Source organism: Scyliorhinus canicula, chromosome 1, assembly GCF_902713615.1.
Source record: "Scyliorhinus canicula chromosome 1, sScyCan1.1, whole genome shotgun sequence".
Lineage (NCBI taxonomy): Eukaryota > Metazoa > Chordata > Chondrichthyes > Carcharhiniformes > Scyliorhinidae > Scyliorhinus > Scyliorhinus canicula.
In genome coordinates, this window is record NC_052146.1 from 143291255 (window position 1) to 143308274 (window position 17020).

General features: G+C 51.2%; 1 protein-coding gene across 1 annotated transcript in view; it reads right to left on the reverse strand.

Annotated features, from left to right (window-relative positions):
• csmd2 (CUB and Sushi multiple domains 2) overlaps positions 1-17020 on the reverse strand; it is a 2254685-nt gene that overhangs the window by 682668 nt on the left and 1554997 nt on the right. The window lies entirely within an intron of this gene.

The following is a 17020-nucleotide window of genomic DNA, read 5'->3' on the forward strand; positions in this document are numbered from 1 at the left end:
ATGGCGACTGGTATGGATGCCGGCATGTGGTGCAGGGTGGGGGTACGTTGCCCTCCGGGTGCTGGGGCTGGTTACGGGTGTGTGTGGGACAGGGTTAGTAGCAGGGACAGAGTGTTGCCTACCCGCCCTGAGGAGGTTCTGCATTTTTTCCAGCACTGCTGGCCAGGCAGGCAGCAGGTGGAAGGCACAGTTGAGTGAAAAAGCTGTGATGTTTTTCATTGTTTCTGCCTGGACTGCACTTTAGCACGGAGCTGTATTATAATAAACTCAGTTGTTTGAACTTACTAATTGGTGTATGGTTTTATTGCTTTGAACTTCACCTTGAACTTGTGGCAGTATCCTAACGATACCTGGCAACTCCAGAGCTAAGTAAAGAAACAGAGCCAAATTGAGTGTTAAGCACACTCACCCAGAACGACCAACATTTAGTGGCGACTCCGCCGGGACTCAATTAGAAGTGGCCCCACCACTCCGAGAGAACCCAGAAATTTGAATTAGAAATCCAGTTGGGAAAAGGAAAAACCACAAGTGTTCAAGGAGTTCAAATCAATAGTCATAATTCGGAAGTGTGTTTTTGCATGCGTAACTAACAGGGTTGTAAGGTTAAACGGAGAGATTTTTGTTGCGTCAAACTGTCGGGAGTTTTATAATCGGAACGTAGCAAAAGCCGTACCCTTATTTTAAAAGCATTACCTTATTATCCCTTGTTCCAAATTAAAGAGAGAAAGAGGAAAATGGCCATGCAGGCAATGGAACGCCTCATGAACCCAGAGCAGTTTGTGGTCGCAGCGACCAGCAGTAGCAGAGTAGGCCAGTGTCCCGTATGGGAGCTGGAACTCAGGAAATATCTCAAAGGGAGTGAGTTTTGTGTGAATGAGGAGACAGGTCCCGGGAGTATAGGGCATACTTGGTGGGAGAACCTTTCTGAAATTCACAAGAAGAGTTTAGGAAAAGCACACAAGCCGATGGCAATTGTGTCCTGCATGGCACAATTGCGAGGCACAGAGGAGATCGTTCGGACACTCCGCAAAGAATTAGAGGAGAGGAATAGGATGAGCAAAGTGGATGTCAGTGACATCGAAAAGGAAAACCTAGAGTTAAGAAGGAAGCTGGCAGAGAAGGATAGAGAAGTGGATGATGCCAAGAGGGCACATCAGTCTTATCTAGCCCATCTGAGCAGTTCCCAATCCCAGTATGAGAAAGCCAATCAGGATGTGCAGCGCGCAGTTCTGATAAGGGAAGATTCAGAGAAGCAGGTAGAGGCACTGCAAAGGTAATGCTCTGACCTAAAGGCAGCTTTAAGAGCACTCCATGCTGCCACCACTGAGCAAAGGCAAAGCACAGTGGATCACGCGAAATGTAGGAAGCAGATTGCGGAGCTGCAATCGCTGCTTTCTGTACAGAATGGGTTCCAGGGGACATTTGGAACACAGTTAGATGAGGAGAATGCCCCAGATTGGCAAGAATTGAGCGAGACAGCACAGCGCTATGTTCAGGGAACATGTGCGCCAGCAGCGCAACAGAAAAGGAAAGCGCCCCAACCCCCCACAGATCAGATAGCACCCGCACCTATGAACCCAGTCACCACCCAAAGAAAGGCAAACACAGAAGACGCACCCGAGGTCACCTACACCACCCCCTTAACCGTAACACAACTAAGGGATGCGTGTGAGAAAATCACCCCGTTCCTCCCCACTGCAGACCCCCACCAATTTTTTGCAAAAGTGAAGCAACAGGCTACCATGTACGGCCTGGATGAGCGAGAGCAAGTGAAGCTCACAGTGTTGAGTTTAGACTCATCAGTAGTTGCAGCCCTCCCCGACCCACAGAACATTGGAGGAGGCACACCAGAGGAGATGCATACATCTATTTTAGACGTGATAGGGTACAATAGAGGAGACCCAGTCGAAGGCCTAAATAAGTGTAGGCAGAAGAGGACAGAGCATCCCACAGCATTCGCAGGAAGGCTGTGGATTCATTTCACTGCCGTTTTTGGTGATTTTGACCGAGCACATTTAACCCGCGACAATATGGTTAAATGGACCCGCACCATAATCCCCCACGCCACAGATGCAGGACAGAATGTTTGCAGTAGTTATGACCCCTCAGAAAAGGCCCATAATGAAAAATGGGTTTTGAAAAGATTGTCCCGCGCTTGGGAACAATCCGTCCAAGGCAAGGTTAAAGTAAAGACCCCAGAAGAAGCTCAGGCTGCAGCAGATATACAGGCAGTAAGAGCGCACCAAAACCCTGCATGGGTAAATGAAGGAAAGAACAGCCCCCCACAGAAGTCGCAGGAATGTTACAACTGCGGACAGTTAGGGCATTTTGCAAGGGAATGCAACGGCCCACAGAGATCTCAGAGAGGCCAGCAGACAGGCACTCTGAACAGGAACAAAGCTAAGCCTATCCACAGTATAGAGACGCAGTCAGGACAGACCAATGTGGACAGAACAGACTGACGGTGTTCGGGCTCCCCCACTTGGGTCTGTGACACCCTCTGGGACCGATCCGGAAGGCCGGTGGTCACAGCAAAGATTAGAGGGAAGCCCATAGAATTACTTTGGGACACAGGAGGGTCCCGCACAACCATTAATTCCACCACCACAGCACAGGCAGACACGTGGCCCACCACATCCACAATTACACTCAGCGGATTTACAGGTCACTCACAGCAGGGACACATTACAGCCCCTGTATCAATTCAGCTAGGGAACATCTCCACCAGACACCCCGTGGTATTAGCTAATCTGCCCCGCACAGCAGAACACATACTGGGCATTGACTTTATGAATGCCCACAGCCTGTCGTTCGATCCAGTCAATCAGTGTGTCTGGAGAATGGCAAAATCGGACAGAGTACCCGCAACTCTCACAGTAGGAGAGTATGCAAACAGGATTAGCGCAGTAGGCGACTATTGTTTCGACGCGACCACGTTTAGCACGGACAAACAGGTTAGGGCAGTTTTGAACTGACACAGGACAGCATTTGCCAGTCACCGGCACGACTGCGGCAGAATGACTGGACAAGTTCAAGTTACTGAACCTGACCCGAAACCACAAAGACAGTACAGATTTCCCCTAGAAACGGAGGGAGAAATTGGAAAAGTTATAGAGAGCTTATTAGAGAAGGGTGTACTTAGGACATTAGCCTCAACTAATAATGCACCTATTTGGCCAGTGAGGAAGCCCAACGGATCATGGCGTCTGACCATAGATTATCGGGAACTCAACAAAGTAACCCCAGCAGTAGCCCCCATGGTAGCAACAAGTCCCGAGACCATGCTCAAGCAAGGACTCCACTCCAAATATTTCACGGTATTGGACATTAGCAATGGCTTCTGGTCAATCCCATTGGCAAAAGCGTGCCAGTACAAATTTGCCTTCACATTTAAAGGACAGCAGTATACGTGGACATGCCTCCCACAAGGATTCCACAATTCCCCCTCCATTTTCCACCGACAGTTGGCAAATGGATTAGCCAAATTTACCCGACCCGAATGTCTGGTACAGTATGTGGACGACCTAGTACTGCAGACAGACACCAAGGCAGAGCACATCACGCTTCTGGCCGAACTCCTGGAAATTTTACAAGACATTGGATGTAAAGTTAACCCCAGAAAGGCCCAGATATTGGAGAATCAAGTGATGTATTTGGGTACAGTCATCACGCACGGCAAACGCGAGATCGAGTTCAAAAGAATTGAATCGATTGTCAAATTGCCCCTTCCCCAGAATGTTTCAGCCCTCCAGTCGTTTTTAGGACTGGTTGGGTACTGTCGGAACCATATCGATGGTTTTGCGACAAAGGCAGCCCCACTCTCAGACCTCCTTAAGAAAGGAGCCCCTTGGGAATGGCTTCCGCAGCATACAGAGGCTGTGGAAGAGTTACAAAAGGCCCTTAGCGCAGCACCTGCGCTACAAGTTCCAGACCAACTCTCCCCCTATGCAATGGAGGTAACTAGCACCGATCTGACCCTCTCGGCCGTGCTCCTTCAGGAACGGCACAAGCAGCTACGACCAGTGGCTTATGCCTCCAGACTTTTAGACCCCGTAGAACAGGGATTTTCAGCCTGCGAGAGGCACCTACTAGCAGTATTTTGGGCAGTTCAGTACTTCTCGTACATTACCAGACTCAATCCCATCACCATTTTGACTGAGCACACCCCCGCACAGTTACTTTTAGACGGTCGACTGAAGGACGGTTCAGTGAGCCAGATAAGAGCAGCTAGGTGGACACTACTGTTACAAGGACGGGACATAACAGTTAAACGGACCAAAACACACACATTTTTAGCGGACAACCTCCAATATCCAGGACAACCCCATGAATGCGAGATTGTAGCACCCCTACACAACACAGGACCCTTCATTGCAAAAAACGCCCACCAGGAAGATAGGGAATTCAAGCCAGAGCCCCCAGCACACAGACACGTGTGCCCCATTGAAAATATATGTGGACGGTTCATCCACAGTTTTAGATGGAGAACACATCACTGGATGCGGAATTTATGTTGAGGATGCGCAGGGTCGCGCACTAGAAGAGATCGCATTAAAATTACCAGGTCACTTAGGCGCGCAGGCAGCAGAGCTCGCGGCCATAGCTTATATAGTGGACCCCCCAGATTCGTTCCCCAGCCCAGCAGACATATATTCGGACAGCTTATATGTCTGTAACAGTTTAACAGACTTTCTACCCCTGTGGAGGACAAGAGGTTTTGTCTCCGCAGACGGGAAGCCCCTTCCATCAGCCCCATTACTTCGCCATATCCTAGAGAAGGCAAAGGATAGGACGTATGGCATCATCAAAGTTAGAAGTCACCATAGGTCATCTCCCCCTGGAAATGTAAAAGCTGACGCACTGGCAAAAGCAGGTTCCAGGCGAGGTCACTTTTGGACACCCCCAGCTAGCGCCTCTGTGAGTGCAGTTCAGGTCTCACAGACAGAAATCAAAGATTTAGTACAGGCACAGAAGCAGGACGAAAATCTCCGGGAGATTTTTAAAGGAAACTTTGTGGCCCAGTACGATAGATTCAAACACGCTTTGACCACACATGAGGGTGTGATCATTAAAGATAAATTGTATGTGGTTCCTGAACAGAACAGGAATCAAATGATTGCCTTATTCCATGATAGTCATGGACACCAAGGGATCGACCCTATAACAAAACATCTTAGACAACTCTGTTGGTGGCCCAACGTAAGACAAGATGTAACCCACTATGTAGAGAATTGTTTGATTTGTGCACAGAATAACCCGGAGAGGTATTCAAAGAAGGCACAACTCAGCCACACTCGCCCCATTAATGGCCCCTGGACAAACCTCCAGATCGATTTTATAGGACCATTGTCCCCTTGCAGGAATGGCTATAAATATGTTCTTGTGGTCATAGATACCTTTACCAAATGGGTAGAGGCATTCCCTTCACGCACCAACACAGCTAAGACAGCTGCAAAGACCCTGACCCACCACATCTTCACGAGATGGGGTCTCCCCAGAAGTATAGAGTCAGATCAGGGATCTCACTTCACAGGACGGGTCATGAAGAACGTCCTGACCATATTCGGAATAAAACAGAATTTTCACATTGCGTATCACCCCCAGTCAAGCGGGATAGTAGAACGCATGAATCGGACTCTAAAATCGACCCTTAGGAAGATAGTACAGGAGAACAATTCGACTTGGGATTCAGTGCTCCCATTCGCACTAATGTTCAGAAGAAACACGGTTTCATCATCTACAGGTTTCACCCCACACACACTCATGACCGGACGCCCTATGAAAGGATCAGAATTCCTTTTAGGACTCGACATGACCAGCCCAGAAGTGACGGCCCTCACACACGAGAAAGCAGTCAAAGAATTAGTTGAGACTGTAAGGTCTGCTCAGCTAGCAGCCGCAGTAACATTGGTAAAAAGACGGAAACAGAGCAGGGCCTGTTTCAACAAGAATGTACACCCCACAGAATTTCAGGTTGGGCAACAGGTTATGCTATCTGTTTATAACCCCAGCACGTTTTTGGCTCCTAAATTATCCGGCCCGTACTCAATTTCAGACAAAATCAGCCCCTCAGTATACAGAATAAAATACCCAAACGGTAAGACTGCGTGGTTTCATATTAACCAGCTAAAGGCTTATGGAACATAGTCAAACCACACGCACCATGTCCTGCTGGATGCAGCAGAACACCTCGCTCTGCCCACAAGAGACACATTTCCACCCTCCCCCTCACAGACCAGTTCCTCATCGGACTCGACCTCGACTCCGCCCACTGACTTCAGACCACGCCCCAGAACGCCCACAAGCTGCTACAGCAGAGACAGTGACAGTGACTGTGAGACTGAGGACAGCCACAGCACTCCACCCTACAGCCCCCACTTCAGCGACTACGACCCCGACTCCCGTGACCCCATGGAGATCATCTACATTAAAAATCCGGACCCACACCTACACCCACCACCCAACACAGATGACCCCGACAACGCTCCTTCAATTTTAGACTCACGATTTGGCACAGGGACAATTCTTGGCGACTTGTCCGCAATGACGAGAGTGACCCCCGGTCACACAATGCAAAGATTGCATGCCTGATCCATACAAGGGTATGGGATCTGGGAGAAGAGGATGACTTGATGTCTGACACCCGACACGGCAACCCCTTTGCGACCCTGTTCGCAGAGAATGAAGAGAAGTGAGGTGTCCAGATGATGTAAAAAGAGGAACCGCTTGAGAGAAGCGCTGTCCTTTCTGATGGAACCTGCACGTATGTTTGTTTGTCTGTTAAATGTTTGATTTGGAGATTGGCCACTTACCTTTCAGCTGAAAAGCTTGTGACCACCTCACATGCACGTTAGTTTGTCCGCAGATATTTCTGAGAACTTGACACATCTGAAATATCTGGAGCCCAGCTCAACTTTTCACAAAGAGCATCTTGGCTCCTACTCTTTTTTTTAGGTGCCCCTCTATTCTGGGAATAGAGGCTGCAATTTCACTAGGACTACATTCTTGCCCGTTCATTTCAGGTTGCTCAGGCGGTGGAGAAACGGCATTGAGGACCCGCCCTGTCTGAGGACCCCCCTTTGGTCAGCTAAGCTCGGGTACAGCACAGCACGCCCTACCCGGGGGTCCCATACAACTCTTACCTGTTGCGGCCCATACGCAACTCATTCAACCTTTTCGTGTCTAAACCTTGGTTTCATTTTTGTTTAAGGTAGCCCTTCGGCCGCCACTCCATATGCTATTTACATGCAAGAACATTTTGGGATGGTAAATTTCAACACTCTGCGAGGCGGCTCACACTGGTTTAAGATAAGTATATGTTTGGTCCTAAATCCGTTATTGAAAAAAAAATGAGGGAGTCACATGGAGGTGACCATCATAAAGGGAAAATTGGAACAAGAGGACAGTTATATTTAAAGTCAAGATATTAAGCTGAACACTAACAGATAATATGCTTGATCCCCTTAGCTTTCGGACGTTCAGCAAAGGAACCGAGGCAACAACACAGCAAGATCCCAGAATAAAAGAGAAGAGAAGGGAAGAGAAGAGAAAATGAAGAGCACTCGAATTGCTATGGTTTTAGCTATTGTGGAATCTGCGTGGTTGCGCGTGGACGTGGGCCCCCTTTCCCACAGTACAACGTTTGCTAACTTCTCCCAAACTCAGACCACCCCCAGGCCAGTCAATGGTAACAGTACCCCGATGTGGTGTACCAAATTTCTGACATGGTACTCCTTCTCATATGTAATAGAATCACTTTTGGTGATTGCAGTCCTCTGTACAGTAGTCCCCCTTTATAACGCGGGTGTTGGGGTCCAAGACAGCCACCCGCGTTGTATCCGAGCCGCGGATATCCATGATGGGGGTTTTAAATTTATTTAAAAATCTATGCATGCGCTTCCCATTGTGAGTCTACGGGGGGGGCGGGGGGAGAGGTCAGACCCCCGTAGACTCACAATGGGAAGCGCTAGCATAGATTTTTAAATAAATTTAAAACCCCCATCGTGGATCCAATTAAAATTTCAGCGGCCGGAGAGGGAAGCTGCTCTCTCACTGAAACAATCAGCCGGCCGCTGAAATTGACACTGCCCGCTGCTCTCTCCCTCCAATCCAACTTTTAAGTTTTAATGTTTCTGATTGGAGGGAGAGAGCAGCCGGCAGTGTCAATTTCTTTTTTTTCCCTCCGGCTTGCCCCCTCTCCCCCCACATCCTCCAACTAGACCCCTCTCCCCCCACACCCTCCGACTCGCCCCCTCTCCCCCCTACACCCTCCGACTCGCCCCCTCTCCCCCCCAACACCCTCTGGCTCGCCCCCTCTCCCCCCACACCCTCCGGCTCGCCCCCTCTCCCCCCACACCCTCCGGCTCGCCCCCTCTCCCCCTCTCCCCCCACATCCTCCGGCTCGCCCCCTCCCCACACCCTCCGGCTCGCCCCCTCTCCCCCCACATCCTCCAAATGGACCCCTCTCCCCCCCACACCCTCCGGTTTGCCCCCTCTCCCCCCACATCCTCCAACTAGACCCCTCTCCCCCCACACCCTCCGGCTGGCCCCCTCTCCCCCCCAGCACCCTCCGGCTCGCCCCCTCTCCCCCCACACCCTCCGGTTCGCCCCCTCTCCCCCCACACCTTCCGGCTCGCTCCCTCTCCCCCTCTCCCCCACACCCTCCTGCTCTCCCCCACAGCGTCCAGCTCGCCCCCTGTCCCCCCACACCCTCCGGCTCGCCCCCTCCCCACACCCTCCGGCTCGCCCCCTCCCCCCCCCTCTCATCCCCCCCCTCTCCTCCCCCGTCCCCCAACACCCGCAGGGCCCCCCTCTCTCCCCCAACACCCGCAGGGCCCTCCTCTCTCCCCCAACACCCGCAGGTCCACCCTCTCTCCCCCACACCCCCAGGGGGGTCTCCCCCACACCCCCAGGGGGGTCTCCCCCACACCCACAGGGGGGTCTCCCCCACACCCACAGGGGGGTCTCCCCCACACCCGCCCCCCTCCTCTCCCCCCCCAACACCCGCTCCCTCCTCTCCCCCCCAACACCCGCCCCCCCTCTTCTCCCCCCTCAACACCCGCCCCCCTCTTCTCCCCCCTCAACACCCGCCCCCCCTCTTCTCCCCCCTCAACACCCGCCCCCCTTCTTCTCCCCCCAACACCCGCCCCCCCCTCTTCTCCCCCCCAACACCCGCTCCCCCTCTTCTCCCCCCAACACCCGCCCCCCCTCTTCTCCCCCCCCAACACCCGCCCCCCTCTTCTCCCCCCCCAACACCCGCCCCCCCCTCTTCTCCCCCCCCCCAACACCCCCCCCCCCCCCTTCTCCCCCCCAACACCCGCCCCCCCCCCCCCTCGGCAGTGTCAATTTCAGCGGCCGGCTGATTGTTTCAGTGAGAGAGCAGCTTCCCTCTCCGGATCAAAGTGAGCCGGCCGCTGAAATTGACACTGCCGGCTGCTCTCACCCTCCAATCCAACTTTTAAGTTTTAATGTTTCTGATTGGAGGGAGAGAGCAGCCGGCAGTGTCAATTTCAGCGGCCGGCTCACTTTGATCCAGAGAGGGAAGCTGCTCTCACTGAAATAATCAGCCGGCCGCTGAAATTGACACAACTGACAGTTGGGGTCCATAAGCCCCCCCGCGGTATATTGCGAACCGCGGTATTGCGGAGCGCGGTATAACGGAGGACTACTGTATCATTGTCCAGACCCTCAGCATGAGGAAATGGAGAACGAGAGCCCACCGCACACGGGCCTCAACAGAGTACAGAGTGCAATCCCCCATTTTCGGATTCCACTAATCCCCCCAACCCCTTGATGTATAATAAAAGATTTAATTTTGATACGATCTGTAAATAAAGATTATTGCGGCTGTATTATAATGTTCTGCGCTCGACTGCCGAGTCAGAAAACAAAATGTAAAGGTGCTGTTGTATGAATGAGTAAGGGTTTAGAATGTTATAGGATGTTTTAAATGTGAGATGAGAATAGTTTATTGAGATAGTTAGAGGTTCCCGATTCAAATTGGTAATGTATGTCCCCTTTGACATAGCGCCAATCAGAAACTGTTAGTTAAAATTTTTTTTGCCATAGTTGAGGAAAGAATAAAAGCCATGGAACTCGCTGAGGTCAGGGGGTCGAAAGGCACCGTAGTTAGGTGATCCTTCATGATTTCTCTTGAGGATCACAAAGAGGGAGTATAGCCACCGAAGTTGGCCATTTCCCTGAATACAAAATAGAGGAACGCAAAGCATATAGGATAAAATGGACAATGTTTGCAGCCCCAGCAGGCTGCACCTAGCAGGTGTGGATTCTGTCTGCTAAGAAAGCATACAGCACCGAAACGAATGTTCCGCATACTAATGAGGCAATCACCAGGATAATTAGCATGTTAATGGAACGATTCCAGATACAATGGACATAAATGGGGAAGCAACTGCAACATTGTAAAGGATACCAGACACTCAGGCACCAACAGGGTTCGAAAACAAAGAGCCTGAGAGCCCGCCCAGTAGCTAAGGAACAGCCTCAGTATTGGGGGGGATTCAAACATATCGATTGGGAAGAGACCCAATCGATTCCAAGCAGGTAAGGGAGTCCGCCCAAAGGGGCGCGGATCCCTGGGACCTATAAAAGACAGGTCCCACACATGGTTCAGTCTTCTCGTCCAGCCCGCCTCTCTCTTTGACCAGCACTCCTCCGTGGACCAGCACCTCAACCAGCTTTTGCCAAGAAGACCCTGAAGGAGAGAGAAAGAGGGTTCGGACAGCAGCCGCCAGCAAGTAAGTGTCTCACAACGATCGCTACCAGAGATAGACACTCCTGACCCCTTTTAACTTATACCAACCTGAAGTCTGCAGACCAGAGCAGAGCAAGAGGCCTTGTTCCCTGACCCGGCAGTTCCTTCGAGATAAGTATTAGTTTATTTAGTGGTAGGAATAGCTTAATCCTTTTAGCGTGTGCATGGGTAGTTATTATAATTGTATTATAATAAACTCAGTTGTTTGAACTTACTAATTGGTGTATGGTTTTATTGCTTTGAACTTCACCTTGAACTTGTGGCGGTACCTTAACGATACCTGGCGACTCCAGAGCCAAATTGAGTGTTAAGCACACTCACCCAGAATGACCAACAGTCTACTGTGGGGGGGGGACAGGTGGGCAATTACCTTAAATACCTGGCCCACAGCAAAGTCCACTGCGTCAGGGCCATGCTTGGAAATGCTAGTACCAATCCACACCCGTGTGAATCCTGGGCCTGAGACTCACAGAGGCCCAGGAGAATCTGGTGCCCAGCCCATGAATAGGATGGGTCATTTTGACCTATTTGCATCTTCTCTCCACTGCAGGGTAGGGAGCTCGATGCCGCCACCAGCAGAAGACCGGAGCCACGGAAGTGCGCCGATCCCACTTTTTTCACGCGTTGGGTACTCCGCCGCATGAGGAACTCTGCTACTGTTGGCAGGTGGTGGACAATCCAACCCTCACTCTCTGATTAATCATGCAAGATAGACCCTATTTCAGAAGAGACCATTTGGCCCATCGAGTCTGCACTGACCCTCTGAAAGAGCACCTACCCATATGCATTCCCCCACCCCATCCCATCTCACCCCCTTAACCTAACCTACATGTTCCGAGACACTTAGAGACAATTTAGCATGGCCAAATCCACCTAACCTGCACACCTTTGGACTGTGGGAGGAAACCGGATCACCCGGAGGAAACTCACACAGACACCTAAGGCTGGAATTAATGCTCTGAATCAATGGGAAGCCACTTTAGATGGAATTGGATACAGGGGATGTTAAGGGTGAGCATACATTTCGGTGAGTCCAACCACTGAACTTGAAGAGCACTTCAGCCAATTTAAAGACTTATATGGGAGACGCTTAAAAAAAGAGCAGATCAATGGTATCTGTGAGCCAGTCAGACACTGTAAAGAGTGCAAATTGCAACAAAGGTTGCCTGCTGCAGCACTGCACCCTTGGGAATGTCATGGCTGGCCATGAGTATGAATCCGAATCGATTTTTGGTCCATTCCTAGGCACAATGTTTTAGCTCGTGATTGATGCACACTCTAAATGGATTGGCATTTCGCAAGTGAATTCACCTACATCGCATGCTACCATCGAAAGATTACACTGACACTTTTCAACTCACCGATTACCTGAAGTCATGGTATCAGACCATGGAACTGTATTCACAATAATAAAAGTCATAATAACAATCTTCATCATTGTCACAAGTAGGCTTACATTAACACTGAAAGAAGTTACTGTGAAAAGCCCCGAGTCACCATATTCAGGCGCCTGTTCGGGTACACAGAGGGAGAATTCAGAATGTCATATTCATCTGACAAGCATGTCTTTTGGGACTTGTGGGAGGGAAGCGGAGCACTTGGAGGAAACCCATGCAGACACGGGGAGAACGTGCAGACTCCGCACAGACAGTGCAGTGACCCCAAGCCGGGAATCGAATCTGGGACCCTGGCGCTGTGAGGCAATGGTGCTAACCACTGCGTTACCACGCTGAGTTTCAAAATTTCACTGCTCTCAATGGTATTAAACACATCAGAACTGCAGCTTACCACCCAGCATCAATTGGACTAGCTGAGAGTACCGTCCAAATTTTCAGGTTTAGCTGAAAGAAACTGTCAGGAGGAACATTGGAACCCAAAGTCTCACCATTCCTCCTTAGCTATCGTAACACTCCACACACAACGGGAGTTCCACCAGCAGAACTGCAAATGAAACTTCATCTCAGAACAAGAACAAGACTGAACCTCATGTTGCCAGGGAGGGTAGCAGCCAGCCAAAGTAATCAGAAAGCAAGCCATGATTCACACAGTACAGCACCATCATTTATGGCAAATGAAGATGTAGGCCAGAATTCTACGTTCATTGCGGTTCACAGGTTTCCCGGTTGCGTGAAGTGGTTTCAGTGGGAAATCCCGTTGACAAGAGGCGGGAAGACAGAATCCCGCCACCAGGGACTGGCACACTATCGAGAAACACGCGGCTGGGGGACTGGAGAATCCTGCCGGTATACGTGAGAAATTTCGGCAGCGGCTCAAGTTGGATCCTTGGAATTATTGGGCAAGAATTTTTGTTTTATATACTTGAGTGTGACACATGAATTGCATGTGTTCTGAGTTCGCGTTGAGGGTGCTAATCAGTAAGTGTGTCAGGACATGCAAATGAGTCAGCACTCTGCCCGTGCAAATTAACAGCAATTCCTGGTTCAGTGGGTGTTCTAACCACGGAGGCTGGAGTTAGAGCGAATGATCCTGGCAGCTAGAGCTTCTCCTGAGCATTCCACTTACCACACACTCACTGCAGCCACCAAGATGGCGAACAAAAGGCCTGCCCCCTGAGGTTGGGAATCTTAAAGTGGATCCACAGCTTTATATGCCAGTGAAGAGCAGAGGGACACCCTCTTCCCCAGGGTGGGCCACAGACTCAAGTCCACCGTCCTGAACACCACCTGGGAGGTAGTGACAAAGGCAGTCAGCAATGCCATCCTCATCAGGAGGAGACAGCTGGTGATCCAGAGGGGCGAGAGTCACGAGTGAGGCCTCTGCTCTGAGAGGGACGAAGAACGAAGGAGCACTTGAAAGGTCAAGGTGCAGATGTCCTCTGGTTGGGGTGAGCTCAGTTGATTCCCTGCTTTCTCAGCAACGGGGCAGTGCCACTGAGGAGTGCCAATACCTGGTGTTTGCTCTTGGCCACACCCATCCCCTTTAAGATACAGCTGTGGTGTGAGGGTGTCCAGTGGAGCAGCCTGGGTGGACTCCCAGATGACCAGAAGCCTTCTTAGCATTTAAGGACACAGACAGCCCTCAGAAGTGTGAGCAGCCAGGAGCCTGTAAGAAGCATCAAAGGGGTGTGTTTATAGGACAGACTACAGCAATGTTGGTTTGAGGCAGGCCACCCCAATCCCGAGGGGGAACACCCCAAACCTACAGACCCGGCACAAAGTCACTTCCTCTGCTGCCCCCGCACAGGCAGCCAGCCCCAAGCAAGCCCAACAGTTTTCAACAGTTTTTCAGTGTTTTTTAGCCTCCCACTCCTCCTCTGCAGACATGATGCCCAGCCCTCGATGGTAAATGCTTGTAGTAATTTGCACCCGCATGACCCCCGCCCGAGAAGGGCAGAGAATCGCGGAAGGATGGAGCATACTGTGTCCTACCTGCTAGATATGTTTAAATGCAAGCAAATGCTGGTTTTGTCTGCCAGTGTGGGCCACAAACCTAGTATGTGCCGCTAGCGCAGTTCCAGAATCGACACTGGCGCAAATCGCGATTCACGAGGCGGAGAATCCAGCCCATTATTTCTAAAATTGGACCCCTGTTGTACCAAGCGGACGTAGAGGGATGGATCGTTCATAAACACATGGACCACTAGCAAGTAGGGCAACGCTTTAGCAATCAATGTTGCCATCAAGAAATGTTTTCAAACCCTGAAGGACCAAAGTACTCTATCGACCTGTTACTGGCATAATTGATGTCCGATGGAAGCAAATAGTAATGAACCGCCTGGGATAGAAGACGTACTCGTTATGGTAGTTCCTATTAATTTCAATCGTTTGGAAGCATCTCAGACAACAGAATTGCACCGCTTTACAAATAACAGAAAACCCTCTCAAAGACTCAACTTATAATTGTCCAACTCGTGTATATAGGGGGCGATTCTCCGCAACGGCCGACGCTGGCGTGAAACCCGGAGTGTTTCACGACGGCGTCGGAGGCCGCTCTTCACCCCCTATTCTCCCCCCCCCCGGGGGCTAGGAGCGGCGTTGCGGGGAACTCATCCGCCGGGCCTTGACGCTGGCGTCAAGGCGGCACGGCCGATAATGACACGGCCAGCGGCGCCGAATGACGTTAGCCGCGAGTGCGCGGTTGCCATCTTCCCCTCCGCTGTCCCGCAAGACGTGGCGGCGTGATCTTGCGGGGCGGCGGAGGGGAAAGAGTGCGTCTCTTAGAGACGCCGGCCCGACGATCGGTGGGCACCGATCGCGGGCCAGTCCCCTCACGAGCATGGCTGTGGTGCTCGATGCCCTCTCCGTCCCCCACAGGCCCCAAACTTACCTTTCGCGCGATGTTCACGCCGGCAGCGACCAGGTGTGGTTGCCGCCAGCGTGAACAGGTCAGGAACGTCAGGCCGCTCGGCCCATTCGGGCCCGAGAATCGCCGGTCGCCATGAAAAATGGCGACCCGCGATTCTCCAAGCGGCGTGTCGCAAAACGCGACACGCCATTTTGGAGGTGTGTGAGAATTGCGATGGGTGCCAGAGCGGCCCTCTCACGATTCTTCCACCCTGCCTGGGAGCGGAGAATCGCGCCCATAATGTTTAGGCAGTATTTAGGACTGAGTAAATTAGCTGTTGAAGATTGAATAAAGCATTTCACTGGGTAGGGATGTGGTGATTGTTCCTTTTAAGGGCAAACACTGTAGAGTAAGGACCAAATGATCTGTGTGACCAATAGAGTGTGGACTCACCCCAGAGGGTGGCGCCCTCTTAGGCAAAAAGACAGGGTGCGATTCTCCCAAAACGGGAGAAATCGTAAAGCTGGCGTCAAACCCGGGCGGGTTTGACGCCAGCGCGCCCATTCCCGACCGGGAACCGATTCTGGTCCCCGGTCGGGGCTAGCAGCCCGACGCCGTAGGCTCCGGCATGACGGGCTTAACGAATATCGTTAAGCCCGCTTGCCGGAGTTAGCGCCGGCTGACGCGTCATATGACGTCAGCCGCGCATGCGCGGATTGGAAGACTCCAACCCGCGCATGCGCGGATGATGTCATCGCGTATTTGCGCGAAACCCGCGCATGCGCGGGCCGGGTTGCCCCTCAGCCACCCCGCGAATGGATACTGCGGGGCGGCGCAAGGAGAAAGAGTGCGCGGGCATCGGGCCCGCTGCCCGCAATCGGTGGGCACCGATCGCGGGCCCATGGCACCCTTGGCACGGCCGTGGTACTGCCGTGCCAATCGGTGCCATGGTTATGAAAAGCGAGTTTGTGACACCGTTTTTACGAACGGCCAGACCAGGTGTGTTTGCCGTTCGTAAAAACGGCGTAAAGGGCTGGGACTTCGGCCCATCGAACAGCTGTGAATCGCTGCCGGCCGTAAAAAAACGGCGGCAGCGATTCGGGTCGGGAGTTGGGCGGGGGGTGGGGGAGAATAGCGGGAGGGCGGGAAAAATGTCAGGAAGGCCCTCCCGCTATTCTCCGACCCGTCGTGGGGGTCGGAGAATTTTGCCCACAATTTGGGAGCTTGCTACAGCCATGAGGCTGCTGTACAATTCTTATGAATAAATACCTTTTGTGTTCGCTAATGTCTGTGAAAGTGCATCTTTACAGTGTTATTTCCTTCCTTTCCCCTTAAACAATTAATGAAGTCAGGCATCTTTGTGGATAATTTACAAAATGGTTACTGCCAGAACTCCCACAGTAGAAACTGCATTTATTTTCCCCTACTTAGCTGCACTCCTGCTTTCAGATGAACTCAGGGGAATAGCATTAAAGCTCTTTGTGAACTACTTTGACTTGTCACTGACTCAACGGAGGATAAAAAAGCAATACCGTTGATATGCAATAAAACATTATTTTCTACAGTTCCCAAATGCAAGGCTGACAGCTTTAATGGGACAGTGTATTACACAAACTGTCTGCAGAAAACAATTCAATGCTGGGAGCTTTTCTTACTATTTCTTAAGCTGAAAAGCAAAAAGAAAATCACGGACAGCCAGACCAGTAGCGACAAGGGAGCTCTCTCTCTCGGATATCAAGAAATAAAAACAGGGTTTTGTTATTACAAATGAAAGGCATCCAAGGGCCATCTGACAAATAAAACAAATGTTTAGAGTTTTTTTTTTGGAAAAAACAAATGTTTGGAAATCACAACAGCGAAAGACAGTCTGGCAATTAGATGCATTGCTCCAGTGATACCAGAACAACCTGAAACCCAACATTATGTGGAGTATTCCAGCCTTCTTCCTGGGCAAGTCAAGCAGCAAATGTCTGACTGTAAAACTGAGTCATTAAAACTGGA